The sequence below is a fragment of the Chenopodium album genome, chromosome 27 (assembly GCF_948465745.1).
Source record: "Chenopodium album chromosome 27, dcCheAlbu1.1, whole genome shotgun sequence".
Classification (NCBI taxonomy): domain Eukaryota; kingdom Viridiplantae; phylum Streptophyta; class Magnoliopsida; order Caryophyllales; family Amaranthaceae; genus Chenopodium; species Chenopodium album.
Genome location: NC_137860.1, coordinates 18,630,856 through 18,652,015, shown reverse-complemented (window position 1 = coordinate 18,652,015; position 21,160 = coordinate 18,630,856). Strand labels below are relative to the sequence as shown.

Sequence of the window (21,160 nt, the reverse complement as noted above, 5' to 3'; positions counted from 1 at the left end):
AAATCAAAATATTTCCAAAGAGAAATTTAAAACTAAAGCAAATAATGTGCTACAATAGCATGGAGAACAAAAACACGTTTAGGAACTTAACTTTTGTATAATTAACGACCATAACTCTTAAATTAAAAAGAAATTTTATAAACTTCTATTAGAATAAAAAAAAGGTAAGCAAAAAAAATGGAGTAGTTTTCATAATTATAGAATAAATACTTAAAAAAACTAATCAAACATTAATTACAATATAAAAATAGTCACATAAACAACAACTACAAATAGAAAATATTAGAAGGTAATAAACACAACCATATGAATATAAATTTAAGGTTAACAAGAACTTAAACCTCATGCTAATTTAAAAAAAAAAAAGAAAAAAATAACCTTGAAAAAACAGGATATACATGCTTTAACAAAAACCATAAAAGATAATAGAATAGAAAATTACCCAAAAAACTTTCTGAAAAGAGTTTTTGCAACACCTGAAAAAAAAAGGCAGGCAATTGAGATGAATGAACATATAATAAAAAAAAAAACCATAAACTGCTCATCTTCGCTGTTAATAGGATGTAAGACAGGTAAGAAAAGGTTATGAAAGGATTGTTTTCACTATAAAAAAAAAAAAAAAAAAAAAAAAAAAAAAAAAAAAAAAAAAAAAAAAAAAAACTGCCTTATATCCCCCTTTTTAGGAAACAATTACCCAAATAATTGTCAATGATTATGTTAAGAAATACACAACAAACCAAGAAAAAATTGCACCTCCTTTTCACATTAATGTCTCGTTTTTCTTTCTCACTTAAGCTTAATCTAAAGAAGAAAAAAAAGAACAAAACTATTCTCCCTAGTCATTAATAGTTTATCTTATACTCATTTTTTTTTACAATATAAATCCTATCATATTTTGTTAAAGTAAATAATCTTTATTATAGGCATCGATCGAAGCGCGCCTACTTAAGCATGTTGTGAATTTGCTTGGTACTCATATGAAGTGGGAATTAACATAATACGATTAAGGATAAAGCAAAGTAGGGAGCCGCCAACAAGTTTTTAAGGAACTTGTAAACCGTACCGTTCACGGATCATTTAAGGCAACCACAAATAATGGACAACGATAGGCAAGATCGATTCACCCGTGAAGGTTACACACTATTCATAATCTATGAGATTAATAACTCCATATGGTTCGAAATTACAAAAGGAGGATCGGAGGTGATGCTACGAAGTGAGTCATGGAATCACATTCGCCTTATTGGCTTCTACTCGATTCTTATAATCAAAAGTATTTCTAGCGATCTCAAAGTCATGCAAACAAAGATTCAATTTGCTCCAAACTATTATTAAGTGGTCGGGCCTAAATCTACCGCAAGTGTACAGGTCAATTACATGGTGACCAAGATATCGTATCCCCAAGAAGGTCTACTCAATACCAAATTAAGAAACTAACATATTATTTAGACAACAAAAAAAAAAAAAAAGAGAAAAGTACTACTAAAACTCTAAACGATTAAAATTGAAAACTAATAAAAACGATAAACAAGAATGAGAAATAGTTCTAGCAGGTTTATTTCGTCAAATACTCTCTATAATGAATTTAAACTAATTGCAGGGTTGAACAAATATAACATAGCAATGATCGAACTATCAATAGTAAGTAGTCTCCTCTCCCACGGTAGAAAACTTACATTCAAATCAATATTATGTCTACTCTCGCGATCACAATAATTGAAATTGAAATAAACTCATTAAGAATTGGAATTTAATAACACCACCCCAAGTGTATGACTATTTATAAAATTATACTACTTGGCGATTGATAATCCCACAAACTAGAATTAAAAGTTCACACCCGCTAATCAATCACTACCTTCAACATACAATCAATTGGCCAAATTAAAAGTACGAGTTAAAACAATATTATCAAATTGCAATTATATAAATCAAACCCGAACAAAATAATTCAAATCATTGATAGATAATAAGATACTACCTCCCTAACCTAGAACAAACAAGTTTATCCAGACATGGAGATTAAGAGAACAAACAATCTATTTGATAATGAAAAATCCATAATTGACAAACTAATGTAACAAAGTATAGCAATTAGAATGAAATTAATTAAACAAGGGAAAGAATAAACACCAATTTTGACTGTTGCTGCTCGGAAATAGTCCGTGGCTGCTGCTGATGAGCGTCTATGGCGCTCAAAAGGATAAGATTTAGGTCATTTTTCTATATTTTCTATCATAATTTCCTATAATTTTCTTTCATAATTTTCCCATAATTTTCTTATTTTTCTTTGATTTTCCATTTCAATAACTCGTTTCGATTTTCGTTGTTTTTTTTTTTAGTTTTTCATATTTTTAGTTCTTAATTCGTAGTCTTAGTTTAGTTTTATTTTTATTTGTTTTCGCCCTAACTTTTATTTGTGTTTTGTAGGTAAATATTCCAAGTTCAAGTTGCTGCCCTCTCATTAGTTTTGGTGATGAACAAGCAAAATTTGAGCGAGCCACACTGCTTTGCACCACCAACTCACACAAAGCAGCAGTACAACACCAACTCCTCTAACAGGCTGTCACGCACTTCCCCTGTTCCCCCAACAGAGCACCAGCAATCAGCCACCAATTGTACGTCAGCAATAACCACCTCATTCTGCAACAATTCGGCTACCAATGCCGCCTTCCTTTGTTTTCCTCATCAAGACTTACACAAAATCTAACCCTCCACCAATTTGTAGACCAATAGCATATGTAGATCAAAAGGACTTTCATATGGTATTAACGAGGCTAGGGTTAAGGGTTTGAATATTTAGGAATGTGGTGGTAAAAATGTCAAGCTAAAAGAGTAGTACACAACCTTTAGAAATGGAGATCATATTCAACTCTTACTAATACACCATCACTGTACTCCAATTTTTAAACTATAACCCCTTTTTTCATCCTACATTCATCATTTCAACTTATTTCGATCGTACAATATTTTTGCTTTTTTTCTCAACTTATTAATTTTTTCGACCCTTCTTTTCATTTTTTTCTTTCAAGGCTATTTTTTTTTTCCTTTTCATCCTTTTTATTTTTTTTCCCTCATCTATTACAAAACTTACGACATAACTCAATAATAAGATCACTCCTTTTAGCAAGGCATAGGTAAAGACCATAAGCTTGTAATGTAGAATTAGTCAAAAGAGGATATTGCGGCACAACAAGGCTAAGCAACAGGTAAAAATGTAAAAGAAAAAAAAATGAGTGAGCCTTAGTTATGAAGGTTCTAATCATGAAAGAAAAATAATACATTTATCATACACCTTGGTCTTTGGTCTTAGGAAGCTAATATGCAAGTCCTAATTTGAGCAATCAAGAAGAAGAATATATATATAGAAAATTGAGTCTTACGAGGTTTATGGCCCTCCTTTCGGAATTCATTGCATAAGGGAAAAACAATCCATCTTACTACAAAGTCACAAACAATGTCAATGAATTACTTATTCTATCTTTACATAACATGTATTTTTTTTCTTATTGATCCAAAACAAGTCAATTAGTGGCAATAAAAAAAAAACTTTTTTTTCATGACAATTCTGCAAAAAAATTTCAAATCAACTAAAAGCCTGCACAAAAAGCCAACCATGCTTCATACATGGCAACATGGAACAAAACTAAGTATAACTCAAAACACAGAAGGCATTTGCAACAAATTTCTATCTCTCCCCCATACTTAATCAACATTGTCCTCAATGTTATAACCAGAAATGAAGAGCAGAAAGTAGGATTAGTATTAGCATGCTCAATGTTAAAATACTTAGATGGGAAATAAGGAAAAAGACAACCTGATGGCAAAATCTGAAGCTAGTTCCTTTAGTGTAAACACATCAGAAAATCTTAACAGCTCCGCTGAATGTGAATATAAGAGGGCAGCATTTTAGACTTTGAAAAGTAACTGAAATTAGCAATAAGCAGCCACACGACACATAACAGCTGTCCCTGAAGCAACATATTCTAGCAGAGCTATATATTTTCTTCAAAAAGAAGTGTCTAGGTCACCATCTTTATTGCATTATGAACAACAAAGCAAAATAGAAAAATAAATAGAAAAAAATAAAATAAGAAGGAGAGAAATTAAACAAAATTCTGTAAAGGAAATGGAAAAGAGATTGGGTTGCCTCCCAAGTAGCGCGTGTTTTAAGTCACGAGCCTGACTACCATTACCGTTGTTAACCAGGATCTTCTATGAAGTCATTCACTTCTTTAGGCACCATCTCACCACGCAGGTAAGGTTTAGATCGCTTGTCAGTTATCTCCAAAACATCAGAATTACCTCTTTTCTTCCATGGTGACATGCTTCCAGTGGCGGATCTAGGATTTTTAAACTGGTGAGTCACCATCAATATAAATGATCACTTGTTTCAATCAAAAAATTATATATATATATATATATGTATATATACATACATATATATGTATATATACATATGTATGTATGTATGTATGTATATATACATATGTATATATATATACATATGTATGTATATATATATACATATGTATGTATATATATATACATATGTATGTATATATACATATATTAATATATATACATATATATATACATATACATATATATATACATATACATATACATATATATATATATATATATATATATATATATATATAATACAAATATCACCAAAATGATTTCAATCCGAAAATAGGACATAAAAATCCATACTACAATAGTACTTAAAAATTCAATCTTACAAGTCGAAAGTACGTACTCCAAATAAATAACATGTTACAAACTAATAGTACTATAAAATTATTACATTAAATTAACTTTATAACTTTTCACTTAATTGATAAGCTTTGTGGGAAAACATAAAAATTGGTTGCACAAATATAGTATAAATGGAAACAAGAATTATTAAAAAAATTATACGGAATACAAAAAAAAAAATAGTGAGATAACTTAAGAGACCTGTTATGAAACATAACAGGTCTCTTTAATGAAAAATGAAAACAGAGCAACAAACAAATTCAATGTCAGTAGAAAGTGACCAGTTAGTATTTGTTATTTAAAAAAATCTGTGTATCTGACAAAGTGCTAGGTAGCAATAGCAGCAAAGAGACCGCCTATCTATCAATAGGCGGTCTCTTTGATATTTTTTTTTTTAAAAAAACCATTTTTTTGCTGGTGAGTCATGTGACTCACCATGCACCTACATAGATCCGCCCCTGGAATCCTTATTAAGTTTGCATAATCATCTTGAGTTGTGCCTACACTTGATAGACATACTTTGAGGGTATTTTCAGAAACAAAATCTATTGAATTTCTATCTAAATCAGTGATCTCATCAACTCTAAACATATGATTAGAAACAAGAGAATGTTTTGTTGGTTGAGACAAATTGAAATGCACCTCTTCTTCACCAATATTAAAAGTTCGCTTACCATTTTTAACATCAATTATAGTACCAACAGTAGCTAAAAATGGTCTTCCTAGAATAATAGTAACATTAACATCCTTATACATATCAAGAATATGAAATCAATAGGTATGATAAACTTATCAACTTTCATTAGCACATTTTCCACTACTCTAAGTGAATATTTAATGGATCTATCAGAAAGTTGTAAAGACACGGTAGTGTGTTTTAAATCATTTAGGCCTAGCTTCTTGTAAATAGACAATGGTATGAGTGAGACACTTGCACCTAAGTCACATAAGGTTGTGGAAAATTTAATCTCACAAATAGTGCAAGGAATAGAAAAGCTGTTAGGGTCTTTCAATTTAGGTGGAAGCTTTTGTTGAATTACAGCACTAAATTCTTCACTTAAAGCAATAGTCTAATAGTCCTCCAATTTCTCTTTTTAGACATGATTTCCTTGAGAAATATGGCATAAGAGGGTATTTGCATAAAAGCATCAACAAACGGAACATTAACTTTTAGTTGTTTAAACATTTTCAAAAACTTTTCATATTGATTATCCACTTTGTTTTGCACAAGTCTTTGAGGAAAAGGAATTGGTGGTACATATAGCTTAATAGGAATAGGTTTATAATAATCATCATTGTTATTTTCAAGTTGCTTTTTAATTTCATTCTTGGCATTTTAACTTACCATCTCTCTGGTTTTAAATTGAACTTTTACATTATCAAGTATTTTACCATTTCTTAAGGTGACAGAATTACATTGTTCTTTAGGATTAACCTCAGTTTTACTAGGAAAACTTCCTTAACTCCTAGAATTAATAGAATTAGCTATTTACCCTATTTGAACTTCCATATTTTTAGTTGAATTAGCCAATTGATCAACCTTATTTTCCAATTTTATAATTCTCTCAGAAGTAGCATTAGCAAGTTTTTCCATAGTTAATTTCCATGAAGGTCTCTCCTGTTGCGGTTGTTGTTGTCTTTGTGCGAAACCAAATGAGTTTTGTAGTCTAAGGTTATTACCTCGGTTTCCTTGATCTCTCCAGGAAAAATTAGGGTGATTCTTCCAGCCATGATTATAAGTCTCAGAGTAGGGGTCATTTTGTAATCGATTATAATTAGAAAGAAATTGTACTTGTTTAAAATTAGGACAATCATTACTAGAATGTGCACCCACAAAAATATCACAAAACAAATTAGCACTAGAAATAAGACTAACATTACTCATTTTACTGAAAATATTTGTCAAATAATCAACCTTAGCATTTTAAATGTTATACTATCCACATCATACATTCTTGTACTCTTTCTAGAAATTGATCTTTCACTAGAACAACCATAATTATAAAAATCAAGTTCTTCTAATAACTTATTAGCTTCTTCTGTAGTCTTATTAAAGCACCACCTGTTGCAGCATCTACAATACTTCTAATGGAGTGATTTAAGCCATCATAAAAAGTTTGCACAAATAGGCAATTAGGTACTCCATGGTGAGGACACTGATGTTGCAAATCTCTAAACCTTTCCCAAGACTCATATAACGGCTCTAATACATTTTGAGTGAAATCAGTAATATCATTACGCAATGTAACTGTTTTAGCAGGTGGGAAAAATTTATTAAGAAAAGCTTGAGATAAAGAAGTCCAAGTAATGAAAGGATCAAACGATTTAGAAGATAACCATTTCCTTGACTTGTCTCTTAATGAAAATGAAAACAACCTAAGTCTACTAGCATCTTCACTTACCCTATTTAGCTTAATTGTGTCACATTTTTCAAGAAAATTAGCTAAATGTTATAATGGACATTCAATAAGTGATCCCCCAAATTGATCTTACTAAACAATATGAATTAAAGCAGGCTTAAGTTCAATATTATTAGCTTCAAAAGAAGGTCTTATAATTACTATACTTGCAGAGGTTGAACTTGCATCAGACATTGCATACTCACATAACATCTTTGCTGGTGGTTCTACCATATTGTTAGTTTATGAGAAAAGCGACTCCAATTTAGGAATAAAAGGTTCTTGTTTAGAAATCTAGAGTTTCCTAATGCATGCAACGTTCTTTCGATTTCTGGATAAAGAACAATTAGTACGTGGCATACACATTTACAATAACAATAAAAAGTAGACTATAATGCTAAAATTAAAACAGAAACAGAAACTCATAATAGGCAGAAAAAAAATATTTTTTTTTCCTGCAGTAGCAATATAGCAGTAACAAATATTTTTTTAGACTGCAAATGACTCAAAAACAGAAAATAAACAACTAGCATAAATAATATATGAAAAAAATACGGTCTAAAAATAGAAGAATTAGAAATAAAGTCTAGATTAATACGAAAGTTTGTATGGTATGATATTGATTATTGCCTCCCCAGCAACGACCCCAAAAACTTGGTGGGGCCTAAATCTACCACAAGTACTACTAAATTACTATAAATATAGGGTGTGTAAGGTATCGTATCCACAAGGAGGTCTACTCAACTAACAAATTAAAAAAATAAAATATTATTCAGACGACGAAAAAATAATGAGAAAAGTACTACTAAAACTCTAAACGATTAAAATTACAAACTAATAAAAACGATAAACAAGAATTAGAAATAGTTCTAGGTTTCGAGTTTCGTCAAATACTCTCTACAATGAAGTTAAACTAATTGCAGGGTTGAACAAATATAACATAGCAATGATCGAATTACCAATAATATGTAGTCTCCCCTCCCAAGGTAAAAAATGTATATTTAAATTAATATTATGTCTACTCTCGTGATCACAACAATCGAAATAAACTCATTAATAATAGGAAAATGACTACCTCAAGTGTGTAACTATTTCGAAAATTATACTACTTGACGTTTGATAATACCACGAACTAGTATTGAAATTTCACTCCCGCTAATATATCAATACCTTTAACATACAATCAATTGGCTATATTAAAAGTACGAATTAAAACAAGATTATCAAATTGCAATTATATAAATCAAATCTTGTAGGCGTCGTTTGAAATGCGCCTAAGTTAAGCATGTATGAATATGCTTAGCACTCATAGGAAGTGGGATTTGACATATACGATTAGGGACAAGTAAAGTAGGGAGTCGTAAACATGTTTTTAAGGAACTTGTAAACCGTTCACAGATCATAAAAGCAACCACGAATAAGGGACAACGATAGGCAACAACGATTGACCCGTGAAGGTTACATCCCATTCATTATCCATGAGATTACTAACTCCATATGGTTTGGAATCACGAAAGGAGGATCGGGGATGATGGTACGAAGTGAGTCCTGGAGTCACATTCGCTCGTATTGGCCAATACTCGATTCTTATAGTGAAAAGTATTCCTGCGATTTCAAAGGCAGTCAAATAAAATATTCAATTCGCTCCAAACTATTATTATGAGTAGTTGGTTGAATATTAATGAAACACATTATTCTAAAATATTGTGATAACTCGATTAACAACAAGATTAAGGGAACCTAAACCGGTTGTCAAAATTATCTTATTAAGCGTGATCATAATAATAATAGAATAAACATTAATATTGGAAGCAATTCAATAATAAATCGTTAGTCAATTAAAATAATAGTAATAACCCTAATCATGATAATAGGAACAAAGAATAATAATTAGAGTAATTAAGTGATTAATTACTTACTTTTAGTGTTTCATTGAATTTCTACATCATGAATAAATTGTTAGTAACTTCAATAAATAATAAATCAAATGAAAATTAAATTAAATAAAAGTAGAGTTGATTTGGTCCAAACCCTCAATTACTTCTACCTTTCATGCCTTGGTTTAAGGACAGAACCGATCCGGTGTTGTATGGACTCCTCGGAGTGCTTAGGGGAAGTACTATTGAAGAATAAGGAGGCTAGTGTTTAGGCTAAGAGGGAGAAAAAGAATTATTTTTGGTGTAGGGAGAGAGAGAATGATTTTTGGTACCCTAAACTGCAAAAATCAGGTCTGTATTTATAAAGGGAATGATCAGGGGGTTCACACGGAACCCTAGAAAGGATAAAAGCCCTAATTTGGGTGCCGTGACACGGTCAGTGTCTGCCATGACATGGTCATTGTCCAACGTTGCACGGTATAACACACCGTGTCACGGTGTATAGTATTCCCAAAATGCGTCCAAGTTCATAAGCGCATGAGAAAAACGCGGAATAGACACGAAAAAGCGCCATTTCACGGTATGTGTACTGCGACATGGTACCAGGCACCATGACACGTCAGCAATTGCCATGACGCGACAATTTAGTTGTTGCGCGGTAACTCCAGTTTTTTTACGCGTTATTAAAACTATGATAACTTTTGATCTGTAACTCGGAACAAGGCATATAATATACTGTTGGAATTCTTTTCAAGTCTAATTGCCAACCCAATTAGAATCAGGTCAAATTAATTTGCATATTTTATGATATGGCCGTTTTAGCAGAAGGGTGTCGGTTTTGGGCTGAGTGTTTGGCTCATATCTTCTTCGTTTTATATCGGAATTGGGCTTATGATATATTTTTAGAAAGATTTTTTAAAAGGACTATACAACCAAATAATAATTGGATCAAAATTATATAGCCATAATATGCGATTCTCTCGGTTTTGTGTTGTAGATACGAAAAGAGGGAAACAAGCTATAGTTTGGGGAAATAGGTTAAGAATTAGGTTGGTTTACCAAATATATTGAATGGAAATATGGATTTAAGCACTCCAAAGATTAAATACTCAACCTGACCAATAATGGCGGTGAAAGATGTCTACAAAAGCCCCCACTTTGACTGAATTTGTAGAAACGACAATTTCAAAAACAATAGTCAAAGTTGTCGATAGGGACGGAGAATGATTTAAGACGTTCTGCAATCCTAAATTACTCTGTATACGTTGATACCTGAAGAAATCCACCGGATGAAGATTGGTGTGATACTTTTCATGCTTGAGGAAAGTTAATAGAGGATATAATCACTGACTCTTCGCCTTGAGAAGTGGTAGAGAACGACAAATTTCCATGCCCGAGGAAAATCTTTTCTAATGATGAGATTACAAGTCTTTGTGTATCGAGAACCTTGCGCCGTGAATTGTCTTCCCTTGGGAGATGATCACTAAAATGATGATGGTTCGCTTTTTCCTAAACGAGGTTGTAGATGGTTCGCTGCTGTAGATGGTTTGCTTATCCTCGAACGTGGGTTGTTGATGGTTCGTTTGTCCCCAAACGTGGGCTATAGATGGTTCACTTGTCCCAGAACGTGGGATGTAGATGGTTTGTTTGTCCCCGAACGTGAATTGTAGATGATTCCTTGTCCTCGAATGTGGGCTGTAGGCCTGTAGGTGGTTCTCTTCTCCCCGAACGTGGGCTGTAGATGGTTCGCTTGTCCCCGAACGTGGGTGTAGATGGTTCTCTTGTCCCCGAACGTCGTGGGCTGCTGATGGTTTGCTTGTCCCCAAACGTGGACTATAGATGGTTCGCTTGTCCCCAAACGTGGGCTGTAGATGGTTCGCTTGTCCCAAACGTGGGCTATTAAATGGTTCGCTTGTCCCCGAATGTGGGTGTAGATGGTTCGCTTGTCCGCGAACGTGGGCTGTAGATGGTTTGCTTGTCCCCAAACGTGGGCTGTAGATGGTTTGCTTCTCCCCGAACGTGGGCTGTAGATGGTTCGCTTGTCCCTGAACGTGGGCTTTTGATGGTTTGTTTGTCCTCGAACGTGGGATGTAACAAACACCTGCAAAAATAAATTTTCCAAGGGACTCGTATAGACTATGATTGAGTTAAAGGGACTCGTATAGACTATGATTGAGTTGACCAATTGACTTGACCAAGATTGACTTGACATGACATGACATGTGTATGACTTATGATTGTGTGTGTATTGAGTGAGTGTGTGCAGAGACACAAGCAACCAAAAATACAAAAGCAAAAATTTTCCGTTATATTTCTCATGAGTGGAGGGTACCGACTTTCTCCCAAAAAAGAAAGACGTGAAAAATGAAGTTTTGTTTTCGAACTTCCTTCGAAGAGAAAATTTTTGCCAAAGTTTTTGAACTTCTGCAAATGAAACGACATGAAAAAGGGAAGAAGCTTTGAACTTCCTTGTTGAGCAAGACGAAATGAATCACATGGATTGAAGTGCTTTTCTTGAAGATAATTTATGCATGATGCATGTTCTTTGGCCAGGAGGCTTAGGACAATTACATCATATGACACGATAGATTAATGAACTTAGATCATGGAGCTACGCATCATATGGGTGTAAAGAAACGATCTTGAACTTCTCTTAGGTTTGGAAGATAAGCACGTATATATATGAAATGATCGATTATTATTGCACAATAAATGTTGCTTAGGTCAAGGAGCTAAGCACGATATGCGATGCATTAAACAGTGAATATTGTTGAGGTCTAGAAGCTAAGCAAGTATACAATGTTTATTTTTACTTGAAAAATGATGCAACATGACAGTGTTGAAACAAGATTTCATGATATGAGGTTCCAAAGGGAAGGGGGATATAGCCATGTATGCGTGAGTGATGTATGTGAGAGTGATACTAAGGTGAGGTTGCAAAGGCTTTGGTGATGGAAATAGATGTAAAAAGGGTCAAAGATGATGCCGCTATAGGCTAGGTAAGCTAAGTGATTTGGGTTCAAGCCCCCAAGTCTAGCTCTAAATGGGTAAGGTAAGCATTGGGTATTCTTTGACCCGATCATGCATTGATATGAATATGAATGTGGCCGCACCTCGATGTGAGGTTGCCTACGTATCCGTTAGGAATCAGGTCGAACGTAACTTTAACCAAACTTTGCAAAAGTCTATGTATACCTCAAAGAGGTCTTTCAAGGGTTGTAATTTGGTTAAGCTGATGGTTTAAGGAAGAAATGGGTAAAAGACTCAAGACCTGAGAGAAGCCCCCCAAGGTTGTGTAATTGTGAATTTGAAAATTTAAAATTCACAAGTTTTATTTTTCACATTTTTCGCTTTGAATTTATTTTCTTTTTTTTGTTCTTTTAAATCAATGTGGGTAATCTCAGTCATGCAGTCCATCACTCACTCATGTTTCTCAAGCACGGTACCAAGCACTCGAAGAGAGACGCAATTTGACACGTGCTCATAACAAAGACATTGGAACACTTGCCCTTAGACATTGTTTTATTGTAACTTTACGGTTTTTTTTTACCTGCGTTTGAATGTCACACAAATTACACACCTTCCCATCCCAAGGTTAGGTGGATGTGGGTTGAAGAAATGCAGGCCAAGCATTGGATGAGGCTCAAAATTGTTTATTGAAGAAATGGATATATGTGATTGATGGTTTAAGGGGAATGACAAGGTTGCAAAGGTGCCTCAAATCATTGGTATACCTCGTGTTTAGTTTGGCAATTGATTTTTATTTTTTTATTATTTTTGTTTTTTTTATAAGAAAGTCTTGATCGAGATATAAAAAAAAGTGCTCATATTATTGACGAAAATGGTGAATAAATAAACACAATGATAAAATAACAGAAAGGGAAAACTATGCTAGATTTAAATAGGGAAAAGGGAATGAATAAATTGAAAAAGAACAGGAAGTTTCTTTGCATCCACCAAGTCTTGAATGACGTCTTTCAAATTCCAACATTGATCGGTACTGTGGCCCCTTCCTTGATGGAACTTGCAATGGGCATTGTGATTCTACCGGACGCTTCTTTCTTCAGGTTTTGGATATGGAAATGGCCTAATAGGTATGATCAATCCTTTATTGTAAAGGCGATCAAAGGCTGCCTCATAAGTCATTCCTAAAGAAGTGTAAGTTCTCCTTTTCTTGGGCAATGGAGCATCAAGAGCTAACACTTCATTGAGATCAACTTGGCTTATATTGTTGGTAGTATTTTCGTTCTTAGAAGATGAAGAGGAAGGAAGGTCATTCTTCTTGTTTTTCCAAGTGTTATTATTGTTACTACCAGTAGTCTTTATTAACTCATCCTTAATATTAATGCCAATGTCGTATACAGCTTCGAAAGTGTTCATAGGCAAGAACCTAAGGTGTTGCTTGTACGTGTAAGTTAGGTTCTAGATGAAGAGGCAAACCATCTCTCTTTGTTTGGGGGGATCTGCCAAGAGTTCAGCCGTTTCCCTCCACCTGTTCAGATAAGCGGTGAAGCCTTCATTCTCTTTCTGTTTGAGAATGGAAAGTTCACGTTCAGACGTTCTAGTTTGAATATTACACTTGTAACGATTCATGAAGCTGCTAGTGACATCTTGCCAAGTTATAATGTGCTCGGCATCTGGAGAATAAAACCATTGCTGACAAACATGCTCTAAGAAGAGAGGGAACATCGTAGGGAATAATGTTACGTCCAATCCCTTGAGAGCCATGGTTGGAGTGAACGCCTTCAAATGGAACACTGGGTTGTCAGTTGGCTTAAACTTGGGGATATCAGCAGTGGAGAAATTCTCTACCAGTCTGTCCTTTATGTTTAAAGAGGTAGCTGGTTGCTCCACATAGGTGAAATCCTCAGAAATCTTGCTCGTTTGCTCTTTCAACTTGTGAAGAGAGACCTTGTTTTGTTCCATGGGGGTGACCCTGGTGGTGAGAGTTTGCATCATGGCAGTGAGTGCCTCGATGGAATTTTTAATGTTCTCAACATCTTCTTTAGAAGCCATGAGTTGAAAGTAAAATGGGGATAGAGATGAACTTCATGGAGATGATTGTGGTGGTTTCCTTGTGCGCCTCTTAGGTATAAGAGGTTGTTGTGTTAGTGACTCGAACCGCATTAATCTACCCTTTCTCCTTAACCAAGTATTGTGAAATAAAACAAACTCACTTAATTGTTTGGCTCATTGCTCAAGATAGGAAAGGAAGGGGGAAAAAAAGACATTTGAAAACAGGTGAGAAAAAAATCCACTCATTTTTATTATGAGGGAAAGGAGGTGCATGAACCTAGTATACGATCATAAACGACATGGTGCACTACTTGAGACGAAAAATAAAGAAAGTGTGTGGACTCTACTTGACTCGCGAGTGATTAGGTGATTATAAGAATCGTGGTATGATCGCATGGCTAGACATGAGGATGTCATGAAAGAACGAAGGACGCAAGGACCAAATTGCACGGAAGACTTAAAGACAAACTAACTTGATTAATTTTGTCCAATTTTATTTTATGCAATTTACTAGGTGAAAACGGTCCATTGGCAATTGTTAGTCACAAATAAGATCAAACACAATCATAAACAAAAAACACATGTTAAGGTTAGCACAAAAATCCAAGAAACTAGGAAGAGGACTAGAATTCTAGAAGAGTTATGGTTCATGGGTATAAATAAATAAATTAATATAAAAATCTATAATCCTATTTTATACGAGTTGACATGGATTAAAGAACTTGGCAAAGACTAGCTTTATACGAAAAGATATAACAATAAAAATAAAAGGTTGCATACTAAAAAGACACCTAAACTGGACAGGCTGTAGTATATCAATTATAACTTTTGATCTGTGACTATGTATGTAGCGAAACCAACACCAAAAAATAGATAAAACTTGGGGCTACAGATCCATAGGTGGTATGGCACATTACACTTTCGAGAACTCCGGCTATGGCCAAAACAAGTTGATGTCTGTGCAGTATACGGGAATAAAAATCCGGGTGACTCAAATTTTTTTTTAAAAAAAAGTATTACTCGACTCTAATTAAAAAAAGGGTTTAATAATAGAAAAGTCAAAAAATAAATAAATAAAAAGTCAAAAAAAATGCACATATAACATATATGCGGTAGTGATGAGTGACATTTATGGCACTCATTTGATCTCTTTTTGGATGAATTTCATTTCATTTTATAACTCTTTTCTTTAGTTTTCTTTAGTTTTACTCTTAATTTCTTCATTTTATGGTTTTCATAGTTAGTTTCTCTATTTTGTGCATTTTCTAGTTTACTTGTTGTTTTTCCCTTTTATTTTCTTTTTCTCTTTTATTTGTAGGTTGTGATTGATTGTCCAAGAATTCCCGAGCTTCCTTTCCATGGTTTTTCATCGCCTTTCATGCCTTATGCTTGTGCAAAGAGCTCCAAGTCAAGAGGGACTCGAAGAGCAAGCTTTAAGACCTTGGTTGTGCACTTTTCATGACTTGTGCTCACCAAGAATACCAAGGAAATTTGCTTCCTACCTTGTCCCCCATCACCATCACCTATGGTGTGTGCACTACATGAGCTAGGACGAAGAAAAGGGAGGAAGTTCACCCAGCAAGGTGCGGGCGCACACGAGGGATGTGCGGCCGCACAGGTGGCGCGTGAGGCCGCACATCAGCTGCGTGCGGGCGCACCCAGCTGGGTATGTTTTCCGTGCGCGCCTTTCTCTCTCCTACGTGCAACCGCACCGGCGTGGGTCTATGTTTAGGCGTCATAACCGACCTCCTCTTTGTATATATAGTTATTTTCCTTCTATTTTTGGATAAGAAGTTTTTACATTAGATTTCATTTGCTTAGTTTTTGATCAGAATTTTAGAGAGAGAAACTCAAGAATTGAAGATAGAGAAACTCATGGTTTTTGGTTGATTGTTCAAGAATTCCATTGTAATTGATCTTTTGATCAAGTTTGTAAGGATCTTTCATCTTTGATTTCAATATAAGTTTGTTTTTAGTTGATTTCATTTGTTTTTCATATTATTGTTGATTGTTTGATGTTTGATTGAAGTTTGATTGATTTTGGATTTAATCTTTGCTTTCTAATATGTTGATGATGAAATTGATTATTAGGGTAGTGTTGATCTTAATTTCTATGGCTAGTGAGTAGTTTACTAGCTAGGGTAATGGTTAAGCATGTATGAGTGATGGATTAGAGTAATTTGGGGATAATTAATGGAGTTGATGATGTGATTAAACTTGGTTGATGATTCATGTGCATGTGTGTAATTGAATGAAGCTTGGCCATCTTTAATTGTTGCACTAGATTGCATTTTAAGCTTGCTATGATACGAACCATTGATTAGTGGCTTGCAATTTCTCGATTAAGGTATCTTGTGACGTTTCCTAGTTAGTGTTTAGCGTAGTTGGCGCTAGTTAGACCTCTAGGAGAATAACTTGGTATGCTCTTTTGGATGCATGTTTATCTTCCCTCATATCACTTGACTTAGTTGGTTTGACCTCCCAAATTACCCTTCTCTGTTGCAATTACATGTGGATCCATTTCCCTAGTGTCTTTTATATTGATTTTATACAAGTTCATTGCATTGATTAGCTTTAGCTCTAGTTCTTACCATAAACCCCGCACTTGACTTCGGAGTAGCTTGACATTAAACAATAGACATTCAATTTCCATTCCTTTGGGTTCGACCTCGACTTACTACTATACTTCCATAGGGGTTTTTTGATTTATAAATATCGTTTGATTGGGTGGGGAGGTAGCCCAACGACCTACCGTTTCCGCGCCCATCAAAATGGTGCCGTTGCCGGGGAATGGTGTCTTGAGTGTATATTATTGTTGAGTCTATTCCACTTTATTTGCAAAATACAAAAAGATTGTACTCTTTAGGCTACACTTGTAGCCGTTCTATTAATATTTTCTTTGAGTTTTGTATGCATAGGTCCCGAGATCGTTCAATTGTTCCCTTTGATCCGGAGATTGAGAGAACTCTCTCAAGGAGGAGAGTAGCTAACAAGTCATTGGATTATAGTTCTTCAAGCGAAGAAGAGATTGAAGAAGAGCAAGTCATGGGAGAAAATCCGAGAGTTGCCTTGAAAGAGCTAGGAGTGCCCGGTGCATATAGGTTTGATAGCGGCATAGCTCCACCTACAACACCGACAAACGACTTTGAAATTCGGCCGGCCATGATCACCTTAATTGAGAGGAGACAATATAGTGGGGCTAAGAATGAGAGCCCATTGAACCATCTTAAGGAGTTTGAAAAATATTGCAACACTATCAAAGTCAATGGAATTTCTCAAGAGTTTATCCGCCTCAAGTTATTCCCCTTCTCTCTCATAGGAAGATCTTTGGAATGGCTAGACAAAGAAGTGAAGCCCAATTCCTTGAGAACATGAGATGATGTCACAAAAGCTTTCTTGTCCCGTTTCTACCCTCAAAAGAAGACGACGGAGGCAAGAGCTTTAATTCAAGGGTTCAAGCAAAAGCCAAATGAAAGTCTCTATGAAGCATGGGAAAGATTTAAGGAGTATTAAAGAGAGTGTCCTCACCACGGAATTCCAACATACCAAGTGATCCAAATCTTCTATGGTGGTTTGAGTCCTCAAGGCAAGTCATGCCTTGATGGAGGGGCCGGTGGTCCTATCATGAACAAGACCGAAGAAGAAGTTGTGGACATTATTGAGGATGTGGTGACCTATTATAGAGATTGGAAAGATGGCGAGAGAGATTCTTCAAGCAAGCAATCTTCATTGCATTCGGTGGATCATCTAAATGTGATCAACAATCTTTCCTCTCAAATGACAAACTTGGGAAAGGAGGTGACCGCAATCAAAGCCAAGTTGGAGAGTGTTTCTTCCTTTTCTCAAGCTTCGAATCTTCCCTCCCAATTTAAGGGGAGTGATGAGTGACATTTATGGCACTCATTTGATTTCTTTTTGGATGATTTTTATTTCTTTTTATCTCTCTTTTCTTTAGTTTTCCTTAGTTTTATTCTTGTTTTCTTCATTTTATGCTTTTTGTAGTTAGATTCTCTATTTCATGCTTTTTTCTAGTTTACTTGTTATTTTTCTCTTTTACTTGCTTTTTATCATTTGTTTGTAGGTGGTAATTGATTGTCCAAGAATTCCGGAGATTCCTCTCTACGAGTTTTCATGCCTAAAGAAGGTGCAAGAAGCTCCAACTCAAAGGTGGATCCAAGGGGCAAGCTTCAAGGCTTTGTTTATGCCTTCCTCATGGCTTATACTCTTCAAGAAATTCAAGAAAGTTTCTGCCTACTTTGTCCTCCATCATCATCATCCTGGATGTGTGCACCGCTTGAGCTAGGACGAAGAGAAGAAGGGGGAAAGACCCAGCCAGGTGCGGGCGCACCAAGGGAGTGTGCGGCCGCACATTGGTCGTGTGCGGCCGCACACCAGGTGCGTGCGGGCGCACCAGTCTGGGTGTGTCCCGTGCGCACCATTCTCTCTCCTCCGAGCGCCCGCACTTACGAGGGTCTATTTTTGGGCGTCATTACCGACCTCCTCTTTGTATATATAGTTATTTCAACCTATTTTTAGAAAGAGTTTTAGATTGAATTGGATAGTTAGTTTTTGGGAGAATTTTAGAGAGAGAAACTCATGATTTTTGTTGATTGCTCAAGGATTCCTCATTGTATTTGATCTTTAGATCAAAGTTTTGTAAGGATTTTCTTCTTGATTTCAATACAAGTTTGATTTTAGTTGATTTCATTAGTTTTCCATGTTATTGATGATTGATTTGGTTATTGATTGAATTTTGATTGATTTTGATTGATTGTTGGTTAAATCTTTGGTTTCAATTATGTTGATGATGAAATTGATGATTATTGTAGTTTTGATCTTAATTCCTATGGCTAGTGAGTAGTTTCCTAGCTAGGGAAATGGTGAAGCATGTATGAATAATGGATTAGTGTAATTTGGGGATAATTGATAGAGTTGATGATATGATTAAATTTGGTTGATATTTCATGTGCATGTGTGTGATTAATTGAGGTTTGGCCATCTTTGATTAATACACTAGATTGCATTGTAAGCTTGCTATGATACGGACCATTGATTAGTAAACTTGCAATTTCACGATTGAGGTGCTTTGTGACGTTCCCTAGGTAGTGTTTAGCGTAGTTGACGCTAGTTAGATCTCTAGGTGAACCATCTTAGTATGCTCTTTTGGATACATGATGATCTTCCTTCATATCACTTGACTTAGTCGGTTTGACCTCCCAAATTACCGTTTCCATTACAATTGCATGTGGATCCATTGCCCTAGTGTCTTTAGATTGATTTCATATAAGCTTTTGCATTGCCTAGTTTAGCCTTAGTTTCTACCATAAACCCCTTCTTGACTTCGAAATAGCTTGATTTAGGCATCGTGCATTTGACCTCCATTCCCTTAGGTTCGACCTTGACTTACCACTATGCTAAATAGGGGTTTGTTAAGTTACAAATTTTGTTTGATAGGGTGGGGTGGTAGCCCAACGACCTACCGTTCTCCTTCCTATCAAAATGGCGCCGTTGCCGGGGAATGGTGCTTTGAGTGCATGTTGTTGTTGAGTCTATTTCATTTCATTTGCAAAATACAAAAAGATTTTACACTTTAGGCTACACTTGTAGTCGTGCTACTTATATTTTCTTTGAGTTTTGTATGCATAGGTCCCGAGATCGCTCATTTGTTCCCTTTGATCCGGAGATTGAAAGAACTCTCTCAAGGAGGAGAGTAGCAAACAAGACCTTGGATTATAGTTCCTCAAGCGAAGAAGAGATTGAACAAGAGCAAATCATGGGAGAACAACCAAGAGTTGCCTTGAAAGAATTGGAGTACCCGGTGCATATAGGTTCGAGAGCGGCATAGCTCCACCTACTACACCGGCAAACGACTTTGAAATTCGGTCGGCAATGATCACCCTAATAGAGAGGAGACAATATAGTGGGCAAAGAACGAGAGCCCATTGAACCATCTTAAGGAGTTTGAAAAATATTGTAACACGATCAAGGTTAATGGAGTGTCTCAAGAATTCATCCGCCTTAAGTTGTTCCCCTTCTCTCTCTTAGGAAGGTCTTTGGAATGGCTAGACAAAGAGGTGAAGCCCAATTCATTGAGAACATGGGATGATGTTACTAAAGCTTTCTTGTCCCGTTTCTATCGTCAAAAGAAAACGGCGGAGGCAAGATCTTTAATTCAAGGATTCAAGCAAAAGCCAAATAAGAGTCTTTATGAGGCATGGGAGAGATTCAAGGAGTACCAAAGAGAGTGTCCTCACCACGGAATTCCAACATATCAATTGATCCAAATTTTCTACGGTGGTTTGAGTCCTCAAGGCAAGGCATGCCTTGATGGAGGGGCCGGTGGTCCAATCATGAACAAAACCGAAGAAGAAGTTGTGGACATAATAGAGGATGTGGTGACTTATTATAGAGATTGGCAAGATGGGGAAAGAGATTCTTCAAGTAAGCAATCTTCGTTGTATTCGGTGGACCATCTCAATGCCATCAACAATCTTTCCTCTCAAATGACAAACTTGGGAAAGGAGATGACGGTGATCAAGGCAAAGTTGGAGAGTGTTTCTTCCTCTTCACAAGCTCCAAGTCTTCCCTCCCAAATTAAGGGGAGAGGTACTTCTTCTAACTCTCAAAATCCTTCTACTTCACATAATATGCCTATGGGATGTTTGTTTTGTGATGTATATGGATCATATGACCATGATTCTAGCAATTGCAACAATGAATGTGTTGATGAATTTGACAACAATGAGTGTGAACATGTTAATTTTGTGTCAAACAACAATGTTCAAAGGTTTGATAATCAAAGAGGCCAATGGAATAGGAATTACCAAAACCAAGGCAATTTTGACAACTATAATCATAATGGTGGTTATAGGAACCAAGGGAATCAAGGTTCTCGTGGTAAACATAACCAAGGTTATAGTGGCCAAAATCAAAGCCAAAATTATGGTAATCAAAACCAAAATTATGGTAATCAAAACCAAGGTTATGTAAATCATAACCAAGGTAATGGAAACCATAATCATGGTGGTGGTAACCATAATCAAGGTTATGGTTCAAATCAAAATAGGGGTAATTGGAACAATCAAGGAAGGGGAAATTTTCAAA

At 35.4% G+C, this 21,160-nt stretch overlaps 2 non-coding genes across 2 annotated transcripts; both read right to left on the bottom strand.

Moving 5' to 3' along the window:
• Positions 1-17,486: 17,486 nt before the first annotated feature.
• Positions 17,487-17,592, bottom strand: LOC145621664 (small nucleolar RNA R71). The gene has a single exon (XR_014108484.1). It is a non-coding gene; the product is annotated as a small nucleolar RNA R71 (small nucleolar RNA).
• Positions 17,593-20,212: 2,620 nt separating this feature from the next.
• LOC145621714 (small nucleolar RNA R71) lies at positions 20,213-20,318 on the bottom strand. Its single transcript, XR_014108523.1, has one exon. It is a non-coding gene; the product is annotated as a small nucleolar RNA R71 (small nucleolar RNA).
• Positions 20,319-21,160: the final 842 nt, after the last annotated feature.